We start from the raw sequence: 9809 nt of genomic DNA on the forward strand, positions 1-9809 counted from the left end.
TGGAGTTTATTGGTCAAAGAAAAGGCAACAAAGAAAATAAAGTAAAGAGCAGATGTACCTTTGTGTTGATGAGCAGTAGAAGATAAATAGAAAATCAATTTGTGCGCTCAAACGAAAGAGCAGTGAGAGAGCTGAGTTTGTGAGTGAATAAAGTTTAAACAGGGTAAAACTAGCTGCTAAGGTTAGGAATAAATATAGGAAAATCATAGCATGCTCTGTGATTGGGGTAGAGATTAGAAATTGGGTTGGACTTTGGCACATGAAGAATGGCCTATCAAGCCAATCTCATGTGTAGGAGGCAATTATTTGTACACCATATTTTAATTTTTATTATGGGCTTGATTTGTGTACTTAAAATTAATTAATTGGGCCTTTAAATATTAAAGGCCTATAATTAATTAATTTTTGGCAAAAGGTGGTTAGCTGGATGACTAAAACTGCTCCCACGTTGCATGATGAAAGAGAGTTGCTTGAGCAGTTACCTGGGTAAGTTGAGAAGTCGTGTGCATAAAAAAGATAACCATCAGGTGCCTATAAAAGCCAAGCTCAAGTACAGGATAGGCCCAACAAATTAACTCCAAAAAATCAGACTCAACTACAATCTCAGGCAAATAGCAATTTTACTTTCATTTATTTTTATTGTAATTTCCTTTTCCAAGAATCATCTAAGAATCGTCTTTTGTAATTCCAGTCATTGTTAATATAATATTTCAATTTCAAAGCAATTTCTATTTCTTGTGTTATTTCTCTGGAATTTCTAGTTTCTGCACTATCTATGTTTCCAACAGGTGGTGAAGTGATTATCGTAGAGCCAAAACTTTTAGTCTTTTAATTAAGAAGTTCAGGTGGCGCAATTTATGTTGAAATTGGTAAACTCCAATACCTAGCATGCTCATACTGTTAGTCATAAGTAAATGTTTTTCAGTGTGAACAATATTATCATTAATCAATTAATAAATATTCAAGTTTAATTTTTCTTTTTACTTTTTGGGAAATAAAATTCATTAATAATAAAATCAAGTATTACAAATGCTCAATTAAATCAGACATAGAACTTACTATTATAATTAATAGAATATTAATGTTTGCTGATCCTTAAACATATCAAAATAATTATTTATATTCTTTTGATTAATAAAAATAAAATTAAAAGAAGCAATATTGAATTTTTCCGCTCGAAGATGACCTTAACTGATATAAATCTTCATAGTGGCAACTGCTCTTTTAACTGATTTGGACGACAAAATAACTTCTCCGGATCTTTTATGCTTGAATTGCTTTTCCAAAAACTTGTTGCATATGACGTACATAGATGAGTTCATGCCACTATACATTAATAACATCAATGGAGGAATAGACTGCACTACCAGATTCCATTAATCGAAGATACACATCATTAAAACAATATCTAAATTCTCCAACTAAATAAAATCAAATATCATACTTTTTAGTAACAAACCTTCACAGAGGAGGAACTAAACCCTCGTGGAAGAAGGGACAAAAGAACTCCAAACTCTAAATATGGAAACAAAACTGTGACATCCTACTGAATTGAGTCGTTGCATAGAGTCGAGTCGAGTCGGGCCGAACTAGAACCCGAGTCGAGTCGGGCCGAACTAGAACCCGGTTCGAGCCATTTAACTCCAGAGTGTGGTAGAATGGGATGTAACTTAAATAAGTAAAAGAAGTGGACTTACTTGAATGAAACAAAAAGATCAAAGTATAAGGAGTATGACTTACTTGCACTAAAATATAAAGTTTAGGTATTAAAATGTAACAGAGGGAAAATGTAGGTACTATTTGGTAATTTTAACATACAATTAAAGAGATGGTTGGAGAGTACACGAGACGTTCATTTCATTTCCCTTTCTTCATCTTCATCTTCAGCGTCTTCTTCATCTTCATTTTCCTCTTCATCTCCTTCATCTTTCTCTTCATCTCCTTCCTTTCTCCATCAATTTTTATGTGATTCAAGCATTAAATTCAACCTAGAACTCTATCCAAGTAAGTAGAATTTCTTGAATTTCATACTTTTGTGATATTTTAGATGATTTATAAGAGTTATTATGTATAGGAGAGGGGAACTCAAAGTTGGAAGAAAAGGAAGCTAAGAAGAATATATAAAGCTCTTTTGGTTGAAGGTTTGATATCTCTTTTAGTTTTTCACATTGTCTTACATGAGCACTTGTGTAGTGTGTTGATAATGCAAAGACATGTTGCTGAATGTTGAATTAGAGGTCTGTAAATGGTGATAAAGCATGTGTAACGCCTCGTTTTTCCTGTATTTCAATAGTAGTTTACCGGTCTGTGAATAGTACCACCGGTCCAGAAGTCAGTATTATTTTTGGTCCGGAAAAATTACTATTTATGTTTTATATTTTATTTAACATTTTTGGAGCATGTATGCATGGCTTTTATGGGTAGAAAGTAAGTAAGGAATATTTTTGAAGAATTTAGATAATTAGTGAATAGTGAATTAGGGTGTTATATTAAGTAAGGAAATTTGAGCAATTATTTTTATGGAATAAATTAGAGAGTTTTGTGGAGAAAAATAATATTTTGAAGGAATTTAATTGGAGAATATTTGAGAAAAGACCAAAACACCCTCCAATTTGGAGAAAAGACCTTGGAAAATATTTTTAAGGAAGTGAAAGATGTAATGAAATAAATGAGATCACATTATGGAATTTAATAATGTAATGAAAATTTTTAAGGAATTTAATAATATGTGAGCCCTTGTAAAATATTTTTAAGAACTGAAATAAATGAGATCACATTATGTTAATAACTCTTAGTTTACCATAACTTATTTATGACTTCCAATGAGTTTCTAAAGCATGATGTGTTGGTGTACATATGTAATGCATGTTTAAATTTAAGGATTTTATGTATATTAATGATTTTTTTTTAAGTATGCTGTCATCACAACATTGGTTTATTGTGTTTATAAGCACCACTGAGTTTTATACTCAGCTCGTTGATTTTATTACGCGCAGGTTGGAGATTGTGCTTGCTGCTTAAAGACCTAAAGAGTAGCATCAAAGCTAAAGAGATATTTTGGTAGTGTATTAGTATTTTATGTAACGAAAAATTATGGCATGTATAAATATTACATTTTTGGAGATTATATTATTGAATGTATAACTGTTGTAAATTATTGGGAGATAAACTTGGAACTTCTTTAATGGTTAGAATGTTAGAAGTTGATATGTTTAAATGCATGTATTTAATTATTGAATATTAAAATGTTATTGAGGATATGAAATGATAGAAGTGCTATTGTGTTGTTATTGGAGTTTGATGGGGTTTGGAGTTTGTATTTGGGAGTGCTTTGTATTGATATGTTTGGCAACTTCTATTTTGAGGAGAAACTCTTGCAGTTTTTCTGTAGGACTCTTCCAAATCATTTTCAAAACAAAATATTATTACTTGCTAAACTTGTGAATACTAAGTCACTTCTAATTCATAATATGATTGTATGATTTATATGTAGGTTAGGACGGTGCCTCCGGCACCGAATGTGGCATCCACCGTCGGGTCTTTCGGGATCGGGCGGCGGGTGTTACATTTAGTGGTATCAGAGCATAGGTTTAGGCAGTTCTAGGACTATATGCATATATAAGAATTTATCTATTTTGAAGTGAGAGTATGAGTAATATAAGTTAAATACATGCCATATTGGTTTGGTTTGGAACTTCTCTCTGATGCGAACCTTTTGGTCTTTGTAGGAGTTGAGTGATGTCTCAACATCTGTCTGATGAGGAGGTGGATAGTTATGTCCCTCCTAGTGGTGGTATTCCTGTTGGAGATGCCACTAGTGGTGCTGTGGGTTCTGATGCGGAGCACGCCTTGAGGGTGGGGCAGGCTGCTGCAGGTCCTGCTGGGCCTAACCAGGATACATTTGTTCAGCAGTTAGTTGCTGCTTTGAGGCAGGCAGTAGGAGCTGTTCCCCAAGCTCCAGTTGCTCCAGCCCCTGTTCTAATTCGTCCCCCTATTGAAAAACTGAGGAAATATGGAGCTGTTGAGTTTAGGGGTAGAAAGGATGATGTGGCTTCTGCAGCAGAGTATTGGCTCCAGTCTGTGGAGAGGATATTAGAGCAGATGCAGTGCTCACCTGTAGACAGTTTGGTTTGTGCCACTTCCTTATTGAGAGAGGAAGCTTACCAGTGGTGGGATACTGTATCACAGATAGTCAGTGCTGAGCAGAGGACTTGGGACTTCTTTCTTTCTGAGTTCAGACAGAAATATATTGGGGAGCTTTACATTGACCAACGTAAAGTCGAGTTTTTAGAGTTAAAATAGGGCAGAATGTCTGTGGTTGAATATGAGAGAGAGTTCATCCGGTTGAGCAGGTTTGCTACTGAGATGATTCCTACTGAATCGGATAGATGCAAGCGCTTCAGGAAAGGCTTGCATGATGAATATCGAATGCATTTGGTTGCTCATCCACATACATCATTGTCTTCCCTAGTGAAGGCAGCTTTAGAGCTTGAGGAAGTTAGGAATGAGCAGCAGGCTAGGAGGCAACGGAGTCAACAGGGTCAACAAAAGAGGTTTTAGGGTATGGTATCTGGACAGACTTTTGGGGCTCAGTCCAGTAGTAAGAGGCATAGAGGTTCACCTAGACCTGGTCTAGACCGATTCAGAGACATGGACAGGGTACTTATGGCAGAGCAGCTCCACAAACCACATCTGTTGCTAGTGGTGGAGGTACTGTGTGGGTTGATATTCCGACATGTACTCAGTGTGGAAAGAAGCATCCTGGGGTTTGTAGGAGATTTTCTGGGGCATGCTTTCGATGTGGGTCTACAGAGCATTTGCTTCGAGACTGCCCTATGACTTTGGCTAGTTCAGCTCCTCAGATAGGGAGGTCGGCTCCTTATGTTTCGAGAGGCAAAGGCAGAGGCCGTGGTGATACAGGAGGCACTGGGAGTCAGAGGCCAGTGTCAGAGACAGTGGAAAAACTTGAGTCCAGAGCACCTGCCAGAGCGTATGCTATCAGGACTAGGAAGGAGCAGGATGCCTCAGACGTTATCATTGGTACATTCTCTCTCTTTGATATTTCTGTATATGCTTTGATTGATCCTGGCTCTACTCATTCATATTTACGCATACAAGTGGGTAGATTGGGTAATATGCATGCTGATATGTTAGAGCATAGTATTGAGGTTACTAATCCCTTGGGTCATAGTGTCGTAGTTAATCGGGTGTATAGAGATTGTCCATTGGTAATCTATGGCCATGTGTTTCTGGGAGATCTAATAGAGTTGCCTTTCCGGGAGTTTGATGTGATCTTGGGTATGGATTGGTTATCTAGACATGGAGTTATGATTGATTGTAGACTTAAGAGGATTACACTCCAGACTTCATCTGGTGAGGAGATTGTAGTTGTGGGTGAGAGGTCGGATTAGCTCTCTAATGTTATTTCTGCTTCTACTGCTAAAAGACTGATCCAGCATGGTTGTGAGGCCTACTTAGCCTGTGTACTTGCTTCAGAGTCAGAATCTCCTAGTGTCCATGATATACCCACAGTATGTGATTTTTCGAATGTGTTTCCAGAGGAGTTGCCTGGTTTACCTCTTGAGAGAGAGGTTGAGTTTGGTATTGAGGTTATGCCTGGTACTGCACCAACATCCATTGCTCCGTATCGGATGGCGCCTGCTGAGTTGAAAGAGTTAAAGATATAGATTCAAGAGTTGCTTGATAAGGGTTTTATTCGTCCTAGTGTATCTCCGTGGGGTGCTCCAGTATTGTTTGTAAAGAAGAAGGATGGATCACTTAGATTATGTATTGATTACAGACAACTTAACAAAGTTACTGTGAAGAATCGGTATCCATTGCCTCGGATAGATGATTTGTTTGATTAGTTGAGAGGAGCTAGTGTATTCTCGAAGATAGATCTGAGATCGGGTTATCACCAGCTAGGGGTGAAGGAATCAGATGTACCTAAGACTTCTTTCAGGACACGTTATGGTCACTATGAGTTCTTGGTAATGCTGTTTGGTTTGACTAACGCTCCTGCAGTGTTCATGGATTTGATGAACCGGATCTTTCATCCTTACTTAGATCAGTTTGTGGTTGTGTTCATTGATGACATCTTGGTATATTCTCAGACTAGAGAGGATCATGATCACCATTTGAGAATTGTACTTTAGATATTGAGAGAGAGACAGTTGTATGCTAAGTTGAGTAAGTGTGAATTCTGGTTGTCTGAGATTGCTTTCTTGGGTCATATTATTTCTGCTGACAGTATTAGAGTTGATCCGAAGAAGATAGAGGCAGTGCTTGAATGGAAGCCACCTAAGAATGTTACAGAGATTCAGAGTTTCTTAGGATTGGCTGGTTATTATAGAAGATTTGTCAAGGGATTTTCTCTCATTGCGGCTCCTTTGACTAGGCTTCTTCAAAAAGATGTCAGATTCGAGTGGAATGATAAATGTCACAATAGTTTTGAGAAGCTTAAGACGATGCTTATTGAGGCTCCAGTGTTGACACAGCCAGTTTCGGGTAGACCGTATGATATGTTTAGTGATGCTTCGCATAATGGATTGGGTTGTGTGCTTATGCAGGAGGGTAAGGTAGTTGCTTATGCTTCTAGACAGCTTAAACCACACGAGAAGAACTACCCTACTCATGATTTGGAGTTAGCAGCTATATTCTTCGCTTTGAAGATTTGGAGGCATTACTTGTATGGTGAGAAATGTCATCTGTATACGAATCATAAGAGTCTCAAGTATCTACTTACTCAAAAGGAGCTTAATCTGAGACAGCGCAGATGGTTAGAGCTACTTAAGGACTACGACTTCACCATTGATTACCATCCGGGTAAAGCTAATATGGTAGCAGATGCACTTAGTAGGAAGTCCTTGGTTGCTTTACGTGCTATGAATACTCGATTATCTGTAGCTAGTACTGGTGCACTCATGGCAGAGCTTATGATTAGACCTAGCCTACTTCAACAGATTCGAGATGCACAGAGGGATGATGAGACAATTGCCTTGTGGAAAGACCTAGTCAGAGATGGAAGGAAAAAGAGATTTATGATTAAAGATGACAATTGTTTGTATTTTGGGGATCGAATTTGTGTGCCTAAAATTTCAGAGCTGAGGAAGAGTATCTTAAAGGAAGCTCATAGTAGTCCCTATGCTATGCATCCTGGCAGTAATAAGATGTATCAGGATTTGAAATCACAGTATTGGTGGCCGGCGATGAAGAGGGATATCACAGATTATGTGTCGAGGTGTTTGATGTGCCAGCAAGTGAAAGCAGAGCATCAGTTTCCTTCTGGTTTGTTACACCCTACTTCTATTCCAAAGTGGAAATGGGATAAGGTTACTATGGATTGTGTGACTGGATTGCCTTTAACTCCTAAAAAGAAAGATGCAGTATGGGTCATAGTTGACAGATTAACTAAGTCAGCACACTTTCTTCCTATTAGGACCGACTTCACCATGGAGCAATATGCATAGCTTTATATAGATGAGATAGTGAGATTACACGGGGTTCCTTCTTCCATCATTTCAGATAGAGATCCGAGATTTACTTCTAGATTTTGGAAGAAGCTTGATGTTTGTCGGTTCCACCAAATTTAAATTACTGAATTTAACTGTAGAAGTGGTGAATTCAGGTCGAACCTTAGAGACTGAAATCTTAATTTTTGTGTTTAAAAAGAAGGGGGGGTTTGTTTGTGAAAAATTCAACTTAACAGTTCAAAAAGAAAATTAATTAATTAAACTAAAGTAGTTATGCAAATTGATGAAAAACCAATTCAAGGTGATTTCTAATCCAGTGCACAATTGATCACAGACAACTTATGATCTAATTACTCTTTGAATACTTAACTGAAATTTACCAAAAAGCATGATAAATTCCCAAAACTCCCCTATTTCGTTAACTTGAGCCCAACACCCTCATTAACTCTAATTATTAAACGATCGGGTATTAAGCAATCCCTTTCAATTTAATAAAAGCATTAAGAATCAGGAAGTAGTTAAACTTGAACAACAATTTATAAAGCATAAACCATTTAATTCAACCCTATTGTCTCTATAGATTATTACTGAAAACCTGAAATATAATCAGTAATACCTAATTGCTACTAACATTCAAACTTTCATAACAATTACGGATTATGAAATCTGAAGTAGCACTTAATCCTACCAAATAATTCACTAATAGGCCTTTTTAGCAAAGGATTCAATAGAATCAACTCAATAAGAACAAGAAACAACAGATATTCAAGAACAAACTACTCATTTAAAACCTGAGTCTCACAAAAGTGCAAGGATGATAAATCCCTTGAATTGGTGTAAAGAAATTAGCCACTCATAATCATGGCTTCCAATCACCAAAACAAAGAATAAAGAACAAAAACCTAGATTAATAAATGAATTAAGAGAAGAAAAACGTGCCTCCTAGCTGCTGTAGAATCACTCCTTATATAACACCTCCAAAAGGAAAAAGAATCCCTAATCAATTGGGAAATTCAAAAGCAGTAAACAGAAAATATTTGCTGTTCTGATTTCTCCCCTGTTTTTCAGCATCTTCTGTTCCAAATCTGGCTCTGACTCCTTCAATAAATTTGAAAATCTCTCTCTCTGCTTTCTAACGAGCTAAGGCTCGCCCAAAACTGACATCTACAACAAGAATATGACCTAAAAAATGAAATCAGATTGACGCAGAAATTCTACTCAAAACGTTAATGTTCTATGACGTTTTTGAAGACCAAAACGACTTCATTTCATTTAATTGTCTTCACAACAACTGTAGGGCTGTCTTCTAAGAATTCAATGGGCCTAGGCTGAGTTAGTTTGGACACTTGGAACTCCAGATATGAAGTCCATAACAGAACAGGTTGTGTTCAGTTATACAGCACATAGCTTCAAAATTTAGAGCTGAATTTGATCAATATGGAGCCTGAATTAGCTTCTGATTCCTCTTTGACAATTGTAGAACTTTATTTCATCTTTCCAGCGCATCAAACAGAATCCAATTTGAAGGTCTACAACTCCAGATATCCCTGAAAAACTGAACAAGGGTCAAGATAAAAAAAATGCTGGAATTTTACCGATTTAATCATATTACTCCAAGTGCAACTAAAATAATGTCTAATTGGTAAAAATTGTCTAACAAAGTGAATTAAGCACATAAATAACCCAAAAATGCATACGAATATAGACAATAAAAGCACTTGATAATGCACTTATCAAACTTCCCCGCACTTAATCCATGCTTGTCCTCAAGCATGACTTAAAACTCAACAAAACATAGCTCAAACATAAAGGGAAGAACTCTTCTCGACCCTAAACAATCCTTATGAGAACAATCGGAAAAATAAAGTCAATTACTAAGCAAAGTTAAATTGACTAAGTTTGAATGAAGTGCAAGCAAGACTAATAAGTTGAATTTAGACTCTCCTAAACATAAAATCCAAGGCTTGAATATATAAAATTAAGCACATGCAACAAAAAGTTGATAACCGTTCCTCAAAGAATTACTTGGTAACTCACCAAAGTACAAAAATTCATCGCGACCATACATGCAAAGACTAAATAAAAACAAAAGAAAACTCTTTACTCTTTCTTTCTTTTTTTTTTTCTTTTTTTTTCTTTTTTTTTTCTTTTTTCTTCTTTCTTTCAAGAAGCTTGAGCATTTATCGTGTGCTTGAGTTGTCATCAATGGTACCCGCTTATGGGTATATGAAGTCACGAGCTCAAGTGGCTACTAGCACTGCTCTTTACCCATTATTGGGTAGCGAAGCGATCCGACTGCTACAAGTCTTACACTTGTTGACTCATTCCGACTTTTCT

The 9809-nt window shown here is 36.7% G+C and overlaps 1 pseudogene; it reads left to right on the forward strand.

The window, feature by feature from the left end:
• Positions 1 to 4560, forward strand: part of LOC149497486 (uncharacterized) — an 8361-nt pseudogene extending 3801 nt beyond the window's left edge.
• Positions 4561 to 9809: the final 5249 nt, after the last annotated feature.

The sequence above is a fragment of the Jatropha curcas genome, chromosome 3 (genome assembly GCF_041381405.1).
Source record: "Jatropha curcas cultivar XTBG-Jc1 chromosome 3, XTBG_Jcur_1.0, whole genome shotgun sequence".
NCBI classification, from domain to species: domain Eukaryota; kingdom Viridiplantae; phylum Streptophyta; class Magnoliopsida; order Malpighiales; family Euphorbiaceae; genus Jatropha; species Jatropha curcas.